The following is an 11,413-nucleotide window of genomic DNA, read 5'->3' on the forward strand; positions in this document are numbered from 1 at the left end:
CTTTCTTTCTTGACCAGATTGAGTCTTCCCAGAACTCTGCTAGAAAACTTTTTCAAGTAGTTGACTTGCTCTCCAACCCTTCGACAGGGCCTCCCATTGAGCCATCTCAAGACTTGTGCAATGCCGTAGCAACTTTCTTCCTCACCAAGGTTATGAACATTTACTCATCTTTCTCCTCCCCTATATGCTCGGACTGTCCTGACCCTTTTCCTTCGTCCCCCTCACCCACACCTACCTTCTCTAACTTTCACATGGTCACGATAGACCAGATTAGCAAGCTGATCACCTCGATTACATCTGGGTCTCCATTAGATCCCTGTCCCCCTTCTATACTGAGTGCTCTAATTGAGGTCATTACTTCTCCGCTCACGGACTTATGTAATTCTATCTTCCAGACAGGCATTTACCTTGAAATTCGGAAAAAGGCGGTTATTAAGCTCCTGTTAAAAAAAACGTCCCTGGACCCCGCTGACTCAGCTAATTATAGATCTATTGCCTGCCTTCCTTTCCCGGCCAAAATATTTGAAGCCATCATGAATAAACAGCTTTCGGGGTTCATCGATTTTCACCAACTTTTAGATGATACCCAGTTCGGGTTCAGAAAGGGCCACGGCACAGAAACAGCTTTGATAAAGGCCTCGGACGAGATCAGGACTATAATGGACCAGGGGGGGGGCAGCGGTCCTTGTACTCCTAGATCTGTCCGCTGCCTTTGACACGGTCGATCATTCCATCTTGATCGACCGTGTCACATCCCTGGGGGTGACCCATCTTGCCAGGGACCTCATTGCTTCGTTTCTGGCTAACCGCACGCAGGCGGTGAAACTGGGCACTTTCTACTCGCCCACCTTCACCCTTCCGTGCGGGGTGCCTGCAATTCCAAAAGGTTGATGTGAAGAAACCTTTCCTCTGAACTTCTCCTGCTTTAGGTAAAAGTTCAAGATCCTGAGATCCAGGATTGGACGAAGTCTGCCATCCTTTTTGGGAATCAAGAAATACCGAGAGTAGCACCCCTGACCCCTTTCCTGCTCCGGAACCACCTCTATCGCACCCTTTTTGAACAGTGCTTTCACTTCTTCCTGAAGGAGCAACAGGTGGTCCTTCGAGCAAAAACCTTGGCAAGGAGGGTAATTTGGGGGAAATTCCCGAAAGGAAAGAGCATACCCATTCTCTACGAGATTGAGAACCCAAAGATCTGATGTAACCGATTCCCAATCCAGTAGAAAATAAGTAAGCCGACCCCCCCACAGGACCCGCATGATCCGGAACGGTGGATCTAGGGCTGCTTTGCTGTTGTAGGTGGGGGTGGGTAGAAAAGGGTGAAGTGGAGGAGGAGGAGGAGGCTTGACATCCACGAGAACAACCCCTTTGTCTGCCTCTGTAGGACCTGTACAAGGGATTCTGTTGCTGCTGTTGCTGCTGGGTCTGCTTAAAGGTACGAAAAGTAGACCTTCCAAAATCCTTGTACCTTTAGAATACAGAGCCTCTAGTCTGCAAACCCAAAGATCTTGCTGTCGCTCTGCTATCCTTAAACCTTTCTAAAGCAGCATCAGTTTTCTTCCGAAAAGGCCTGTGCCATCAAAAGGCAAATCCATCAGAGCAGCCTGTACATCAGCAGAAAACTCGGAAGACTTTAGCCAAGCAGCTCTTCTGGTGGCGATTGAAGACCCCATGATCCTAGCCACTGAATCTGCTGTGTCCATACCACTTTGTATAACCTGCCGAGCTGCAGCCTGCATGTCAGATATCACTTCAGTAAAGTTCTTTCTATCCTCCTCAGGAAGCTTACCGTTCTTTTTACACCTTCTTCGCATTCTGATCTTGCTTCTTAGAGTCTTTATCTCCAGGAACCTGGGGAAAAGCACCTGCAGATCTTTTCCAGCAAGCAGCCTGAACCACCAAACTCTCTGGCAAAGGATGGGTGGACAAGAATTCAGGATCTTCAGGCGCCACTCTATAGCGCGTTGCAACTGTCTTTGACACTGCAGGAGCAGTAAGTGTCTATTCCATACCTCCAATATGGGATCAGCAAGAGCCTCAGTAAATGGAAGAGTTGGCTCAACCACCGAGGATGGAGAATGGAGAACTTCAGTAAGGATGTTTGACTTGGGGGGAGGAGCCAAGCTAGCGACCGAGATAGCCGCATAGCCGCATAGACGCTCGGCTCCGTGAGCCCTCTCACCCCGCGCATACATCCTGGCAACTATCCTGACCCGTAACGGCATATTTAAGTAGGCGAAGGAAAACTTTCACTGACCGTTTGCTCCTGAGGCTTCTACGTGCGGCAGACCTGAAGAAATGTCCCACACTGTTTTGCGGCCCTCACGGAGCTGGGACCGGGGTGTCGAGTGAGACGAACAGCCGACCGCGACTGTGACAACAGCGGCCATTAGTGGAGGTGAGGAGTCGGCCGGAGGGCGCCGGAGGTTTGATGGGCCGATGGCGACAGTGACGACCCAGTCCATCTAGCGGAGTGCCTCGTGGGGATGCGTGGCAAAGCAGGATCGAGGGGAGTGCATGATATTTGGCCCCCTTTCCAGTGTTGTGTCCGGGCATCACTAAGGACTTCCCCTGGAATCGGTGGGCGGCTCCCGGGGAGCGGCAGTGATTTTGTTTAGCCCTTTGGTGGCTCTTCTCCGGGAAGCCTGCCTTGACTTTCTGGGTCCTCGTTGTGAATCCTGTTGCGCCCTGGTGTGGGTCCCGGTCCCGAGGTGAGGTGAAGAAGGACGAGGCCGGATCAGCTAAGATGGCGGCTGGCACCCCTCAGAAGGCCGTGGCCTTCTGAGGGGTGCAGGGAGGGGGGTAGGGGGATGGGGTTTGTTAAGTTGTCCGTTATTTGTTTCTATGGCCCTTTTGTCTTTCTTCCTTTTTGGTGTCGTCGTTTTTCATGTTTCCTACAGTATGTTTTGTTTTGAGGGGTGGGGTGCAGCTTTGCTACGGAATGGGTTTGTGTTCACATTTATCCTGACTCGTATACCTTACCCACAATACTTTAATTGTATTTGCACTATTTGCGGATTTCCTGATTCATGCTTGTTATTGTAGGACCATGTATGACCGTATGGCATTGATTCTTAGTTTTTTCTTTATTGTAAAATGAACCTTCATGAATCCTGATTTTCGGCCAGTACGCTTGAATACAAGTCATATCCTGGACACTTGTTAGACCCCGGTTCTCGGGCTGCTATATTTTCCCACATTGATTTGCTGTACTTACGACTTGACTAGCGGCCGGCCGGGGTGGTTGTAGGCCCATGCTTGTATTTGCTTGAAGTAATAATAAAGGTTCCCTAAAAATTAAAAAAAAAAAAAAAAGGATGTTCTATTTGTACTCCACAGATGGCAAAGTCAAATTCAAGAGCTCCGCAGCCTTCTTAATTACCACATGGTAAGGCGCCACATCCTTAGAGGGTATATCCGATACCGTGGGCAACTCCCATTCTGGTGAAAGTTCCAGACCACTTGCATCATGCAACTCTTCAAAATAATCCTCCTGATCCCGAAGCTCGCCTTCTTCGATCTCAGCCTCTCCATAACTTCTTTCCTCCATAAGGCGCTGTGCTCTACGCCTCGACCACTCTATTCGAACCAATGTCGTCAGATCCGGTAACGACTCCGATGGCGCCGGAACCGGCGTCGAATGAGGCGCCGGAGCTGCCTTCGAATGATAAACTGGAGCCGGTGTCGAACTTCGATTCGGATCTCGAGGTCGCTCCGGAGCCGGTGAAGCCGTGAACGGAGTCGATGATCTCGGCGGTGCCGAGAGATGCCATGGAGGAGTCGGCTTCGGCATAAACGGCAGGAAAGGAGCCGGAGCACATGCTTGTGGCACACCTAGATTGTAAGCCAATGGACCCATGGGACCAACAGGTGCACCAGAGGGGAACATTGCTCTCGCATATACGCCATACATGGCGTTCAGAAAATGCGATGGGTCCTGACCAGGAACAGGAAATTGAAGGTATGAACCGCACCGGATTAGACTCCTCTTTTTCCTTCTGTTCCTCGGGATGTACCGGAGTCGGTGAGCCCTGAGGAACTTCCTCTTCTCCTTCATCTTGCACCGAAGACTGATACGGATTCGGAGACGGATTCGATATCGGAATCGGAGTAGCCTCCCGAGACTGTAAAGGCGTGGTCTCACCTTCAGGATTACGAACTGGAGAGGGAGAAATCATGTACTTACGATGTCTCCGAGTAGATGACTTCTTTTTCGAGTCCGACTCCCTGCTTGAATGGTGCCTCGAGCTGTGATTCTTTCTCTTATGCTTTTTTTTAGATGAACCAGAAGCATGTCCCGAAGCCGACTTCGTAGCTGACCTCGATCAGGATCTCGACTTCGAGTGTCTTGATCTTGACCTCAAACTCCTCTTGGTTTCTTTACCCTTTATTTTAGCAACAAGAACCTTCGCCTCACATTCCCGAAGAGCCTTTGGATTAATTTTTAAACGGGATCGACAACCCTTGACGTCGTGACCCGAACCCAGACACCATAGACAGTCACCACAAGGATCAGTAATGGACATCATCCTCCCACATGAATCACATGGTTTAAATCCTGTCTTCTTCAATGACATCTCGACTGAAGACAGCAACCCCAAAAAGATACAGAAGTCCACAAAAGTAACAAAGTTACTATCCGTACAACAGAAGATTCCAAGAAACCGTTAGCGTCGACGCAGAAAAAAGGGAACTGATGTCATCACGCCGACGTAGGCCTAATAAGGAGTCAGTGACGTCAGTCGGAGTCAGTGACGTCAGTCGGAGTCTCGCGCGATACCGTGCTCCTGTGAAGTCGTCCACGCCGGTGTGCTATAAAAGAATTTTCCGAACGTTGCTGACGCAGGGGGATATTCACAAGGTGAGGAATCCACTGGCAGATGTATCCATCACAAAAGAGATTATTTTAAAACCTTTAGTTTAAAAGAGATAATGACCACCTTTTCTCGGAATTAGCCTATGCAGACTGTCTTCCTCTCCCGAGAAATGAGTAGGATAACATTTTTTTTTTTTTCAACGCATATACGCCACCTGAGCCTGATGAAATTCAAAAGCTAATTTTGGTTAAAAAAGGATTATTCCTAATAGAGGTCATAGAAGCAGTGCCTTAAATTTACTGACTCTCCAACATGAAGGTATAACAATCAGAAATGCCATATTGGCTGACCAAAACTTAAAATCACAAGAACAAAGGGGCTCAAACAAAAGTGTCTCACATGGCTGCCTCATTAGAAATGTGAGAACCAAATTCGAGAAAACAAACAGGCAGATACTGCTCCCAGATAATCTTTAAATGTATCTTAAATGATGCCCTTCTTAGCCAACAAAATAGCAAATTGCAGTACAGGCACCATTTTAGATTTCAAAGGGTCTAATCCTTTCACAATTTATCAAACTTGTGACAATGACTGGAACACAGGGTAACAGATTATCCCATACTGTCAGATGCCACAGTTCCATGCTCAAATCCAGCAAGACTACATACTAAGCACACCTCACCCATTCCAGTGCAATCAAAATCACATGAGCTATTCAATCTTCTGTAGTTCCAACTACATCAAAAGGGCTCACAGGATGCATAGCAGAGACTGAAGTCCCATGGAATCACAGTATCCACGAAGAATCCTTCATAGTTGTTGCTCAATGGAAGAGCATCTAATACTTGCTATTCCCAAAGGTTTGAAAATGGTCTTGAGACCTCCCCAACTTTGGGAAAAGCATATATACTTCTCTCCCTACCCCCAATTTTCCATTCATGAACATTGGAATGTCTGCTAAGAACATCCGCCTTTTTAGTTGGGCTACCCAAAAGATGAATGCTAACAATCCAGTTCTTCATTCGATGTCATAAAACCTGCCAACCACCCATTCCTTGCAGAGCACGCATTAATTTATACCTCTCACTTTTATGATGCAAAACAATCACCCAACAGGTGAACTTATTTTGGCTGAATCCTCTAAACGAAAGAAAAGAGCACTAACTTCACTTCTCTCAACTCCAACAAATTGATAAGACAACTAGAATGCGGATGCAACCTCCTCACATTTATGTGAACATAACTCAAACAGGAAGGTAACTGTTGGCACCATCATCTTAAGCCACTGAGGCCTACAAGGCTGACCCTCAAGCAAATTACAGAGGTGAAACTTCCAATCGGTTCACACCGTACCCCAGAAAGTACAGAAACTAGATCAAGGTGCATCTTGTTTGTCGAGGAAATAAGACCAATAACTTTTATGACACCATCAGACCCAATAATCAAATAACTACATTTGCAGACTAACCCGGCTCCATGACACAATGCCAAGCCACTTTGTGTCTGCTTTTCAAGCTTTCCATCACTTGAAATCCAGGCCGGTCAATACCAAAAAACTGCACCAATGTGCATCAGATTCTGTGAAAAGATCAGACCGGGCATCTACTTTTTCACAGAAAACCCCTAAACATGAAGTGATAATATCTTCTGAACCTGATCAAGCAAAGGAGAAGGACAATTTGATTGTACCAACCAATCACACAAATAAGAGAAAAGATTTATCTTTTGACCATGGAGATGTGGTAGAAATACACACAAAACTAAGGGGACGGAGGAAAAAACTCCTACTTGGACCAACTTCACTATAGACTTTCAACACACAGAAGTAGGAGAGTACAAGGTCGCTGGTTTAAAGAGGTGAACTGGCAAATTCAAAATGTTGGAAAAACTGCCCTCACCCTTAAAAGTTTGTGGCATACTTCATCATAGGGCTGCTAAACACACCTCTGCGTAGACCAACGCTAGAGGTGGAGCAATAGGGTGGGGGAGACAATACAAACACATAGAAGAGTAAGGATCAAAATAAATAGAAGTGCAGACATACAGAATTAAAACTAACTAGGGATCTACAAACATCTATTTTATTCGCGGACTCCCTGGTTAGGGTTAAAAAGGTTGTGTTAAACCAGTGGTAGGTGGTGTACTGGTGAATTATGGACCATATACCCCGCCACTCTGCAAGATTGTCGACATGTTTCAGCCAGATTTAGGCCTAGATGTAGGTAATTTTATTTTACCACTTCTTAAATACCGAATTTTACCGATTCGGTATTTAAGAAGTGGTAAAATAGAGGGGGGGATGTAGGTATTACAGAATCGGTAAATACTGAATCGTTAAGATTCGGTATTTACCGATTCTGTAAATCCCGATTCGGTAATGCCCATTGATTCCAGCAAGGGTGCAGGGGGTGTCACTTTGACACCCTCTAGCACCCCAAATACAGGCATGTGTTCAATGTGGCACACAGTGTGTCACATGGCACAGGTGTGCATGCACAGATGTGCATGCACACCTGAATTCGGTATTTTACCACACAATAGGATTGTGTGGTAACATACCGACTCTTAAGGGCCTGTGGCACTCTTAGGAGTGTCACCTACATATGGATTTACCGATTCGGTAAATATACCGATTCGGTATTTTACAGAATCGGTATATTTACCGAATCGGTAAAATTATCGATTCTTAAAATTACATGCCCCTACATCTGAAAACCCTAATACCTCTCCTACCTCCTATCAGAGGACTTACTGATTTGACTCTTGTTCGGAAAGGTGAAGTAGGAGGCTGGGTCTGCCTTAATTGTGGTAACAACGACAAAATGCTCAGGGCAATGCTTCAAATCTAGGCATGTTTTGAACTTAACCCCTGTAAGACAGTTTAATAGAGATACAGTAATCGCCTATTTATCCTCCGACTAGGTGGCTGGAGGCTAATGGTCCGAATTGAAGGAATCTCATGTACCCCTATGAAGAACCCCACATCACACTATAGCCTGACCACTAAGGGTTAACGAAGCGATCAGATAATGTGCCTCTTAAAGGGAATCTGTACATATATTAAACCACCGAATTTAGAATTGAATATGCCTCTAAACGGGAAACATCATTTACTACGAAGGCATTACCACTAATAACGTTTACCACGGGTCACTTACCGCGCAAACGTCTTTTCAACGCGGGTGCCTTCCACGACCGACTTTACCACGCAAGTACGTTCTGCGTGGGCTGGGGGGGGGGGAGACGTGTAGTACTCCTTCGTCGTTCTGCGTGGGCTTGGGGGGGCTGGGGGGACTTGTGGGGGGGGGGGGGCTTGGGGATTTGTCTCCCCCCCCCCCCCCAAAAAAAAACAAAGGAGCGGGTTACTTAAATAAAAAAAAACGCACTTCAGTACCACTGAAGTAAAAGGAAAGTGCCTCCCCCAAAGACGTGCCGTGTACGTCAAAATAGCAGTCCTTTTTTAATTTTGGTAGACGTGTTTTGACGCTTGTTTCCATGGTGGATGGAAGTAAGGGCTGCTGGTGAAAGACGGGAAGGTGTAAGGTAAGAAAATAATCTTTATTTAAAATATATATATATTTAAGCGCACAGTAAAATAAAAGAATTTATAAATCCAAGGTAATTTGTAGTTTTTGAATGTTGAAAAAAACGATCGAGTCAAGTCAAGTCAAGTCAGATAATTTATATAGCGCACTACATACCCAGAGGGTCTCAAGGCGCTTAGGTAGGAGAGGAGGATTACTTGTCAAATATCCACGTTTTAAGTTGCTTTCTAAAGGCTAGGTGGTTCTGGGTAAGGCGAAGGTGGGTGGGGAGTGAGTTCCATGTTTTAGCTGCCAGGTATGAGAAGGATCTGCCTCCCATGGTGGTCTTGTTGATGCGGGGTACAGTGGCGAGGGCTTGGCTGGCAGAACGTAGTTGGCGGGAGGGGGTGTAGAAGGACAGTCGTGAGTTGAGGCATTCTGGTCCGATGTCGTAGAGTGATTTGTGTGCGTGGGTTAGCAGTCGGAAAGTGATCCTCTTATTGACGGGTAGCCAGTGGAGGTCTTTCAGGTGGCCAGAGATGTGTTCGTTACGCGGGATGTCTAATATGATCCTGGCTGAGGCGTTTTGGATTCGTTGGAGTTTCTTCTGGAGTTTAGCGGTAGTACCTGCGTAGAGGGTGTTGCCGTAGTCCAGTCGGCTCGTGACCAGAGCATGGGTGACTGTTTTTCTGGTTTCGGTGGGGATCCAGCGAAATGTTTTTTTGAGCATGCGAAGAATGTTGAAGCAGGATGAGGATACGGCGTTGACTTGTCTGTTCATTGAGAGTGAAGAATCCAGGATAACGCCTAGGTTCCGTGCGTGGTCTGTCGGGATGGGTGCTTTTCTGAGGGCTTCCGGCCACCAAGAGTCGTCCCATGAAGAGGGGGATGTACCTAAGATGAGGACTTCTGTTTTATCTGAGTTCAGTTTCAGACGGCTTTGTTTCATCCATTCGGCAACTTCTTTCATTCCTTCGTGTAGGTTGGTTTTGGCGGTGCTGGGGTCATTGGTGAGGGAAAGGATCAGTTGAGTGTCATCCGCGTAGGAGATGATGTTGAGGTTGTGTTGGCGAGCGATGGCCGCAAGGGGGCTCATGTATACGTTGAAGAGGGTGGGACTGAGTGAGGATCCTTGTGGTACTCCACAGATGACTTCAGTGGCCTCGGACTTGAATGGTGGAAGGCGGACTCTTTGGGTTCTTCCGGTGAGGAACGAGGTGATCCATTCAAGTGCTTTTCCTTGTATTCCGATGTTTCTGAGGCGTTGTAAAAGGGTGCTGTGGCAGACTGTGTCGAAGGCTGCAGAGAGGTCGAGGAGGATGAGGGCGACTGTGTCTCCATTGTCCAGTAGAGTTCGAATGTCATCTGTTGCTGCGATGAGGGCGGTCTCAGTGCTGTGTTTTGCTCGGAAGCCAGATTGTGAGGAGTCGAGGGATTTGTTGGCTTCTAGGAAAGCGGAGAGTTGGTTGTTGACAGCTTTCTCGATGACTTTGGCTGGGAAAGGAAGGAGCGATATGGGGCGATAATTTTTGAGTTCGGTGGGGTCCGCTGTGGGTTTTTTCAGGAGGGCGGTGAGTTCAGCGTGTTTCCAGCTTTCCGGGAAGGTAGCGGAATTGAAGGAGCAGTTGATGACGTCTCGGAGGTGCGGTGCTATTATGGAGTCTGCTTTGTTGAAGATGTGGTGAGGACATGGGTCTGTGGGGGATCCTGAGTGGATAGAGTTCATCAGGCGGATGGTGTCCTCAGTGGAGATTGGGTTCCAATCGTTAAGAGTGTTCAAGAGGGGAGGTTGTTCATCATGTGGTTGGGTGGGTTGGACTCCGGGTTGGTTGTCGAAGCTGTTGTGGATGTCTGCAATTTTGTTGTGGAAGAATAACGCCAGGGAGTTGCAGAGGGCTTGAGAAGGGGTGATGTCGTTGGAGTTGGCCGAGGGGTTGGTAAATTCCTTGACGATGTTGAAGAGTTCCTTGCTGTTGTGGGCGTTGTTGTCTAGTCGATCCTTGAATGCTGTTTTCTTGGCCTTTCGGATTAGTTGGTGGTGTGTGCGGGTGGCGTTTTTGAAGGCGTCCTTGGTGCTAGTGGTTGGGTCTTTTTTCCAGGCTTTTTCAAGGGAGCGGCAGAGTTTCTTGGACTTCTTGAGATCATCGTTGAACCAAGAGGCCTTCTTGCTGCCAGGTTTGCTTTGACGTTTTTTCAGTGGTGCTAGGATGTCGGCGGTGTTGGATATCCATAGGGGGAAGTTGGCGGCGGCTTGGTCTGGGTTAGAAGAGTGGGCTGGTGTGTTTAGAAGGAGCGATGAGGAGATCTGGTCGATGGTGATTTTGTTCCAGTTTCTTTGCAGAGTTGGTTGGAGGTGGTTGGTGGGTTTCGGCTTGTTGTAGGTGAAGTGAACGCAGCTGTGGTCAGTCCAGAGGAGATCCGTAGTGTGGCTGAAGGAGACATGATTGCTGGAGGTGAAGATGGGGTCGAGTGTGTGACCTGCGATGTGGGTGGGGGAAGTGACCAGTTGTTTAATTCCGAGGTTGGCGAGGTTGTCCAAGAGGGTGGTGGTGTTGCGGTCGTTGTTCTTTTCAAGGTGAAAATTGAAGTCTCCCAGAAGGATGTAATCTTTGGAGGGGAGCGCGTGTGGAGTGATGAAGTCCGTGATGTCTTCACTGAATTTTGAGCGGGGTCCTGGTGGTCTGTAAAGGAGGGTGCCTCTGAGTGTGGTCTTGGGATCGATGTGGATCTGGAAGTGAAGGTGTTCAGAGTTGGCGAGGTTGACGTCAGAGCTGGTTGAGATGTGGATTGATTTTTTATGGACGATAGCGATTCCTCCTCCTGTGTGGCCGGTGCGGTCCTTGCGTGTGATCTTATAGTCTTCCGGGATGGCAATGGTGATGTCTGGGGCGGAGGAAGCGTTCATCCATGTTTCTGTAAGGAAGGCGACGTCCGGAGAGATGGTGTCTAGCAGATTCCAGAGGTCGATGGCGTGTCTGTGGACCGATCGGGTGTTGAGCAGGATGCATTGTAGGTGGTTGGCGTCGGGAATCTGAGGTGTGGTCGTAGTGGAGATGTTGTCGGTGCCACTGA

The sequence above is a fragment of the Lissotriton vulgaris genome, chromosome 1_1 (genome assembly GCF_964263255.1).
Source record: "Lissotriton vulgaris chromosome 1_1, aLisVul1.2, whole genome shotgun sequence".
Lineage (NCBI taxonomy): Eukaryota > Metazoa > Chordata > Amphibia > Caudata > Salamandridae > Lissotriton > Lissotriton vulgaris.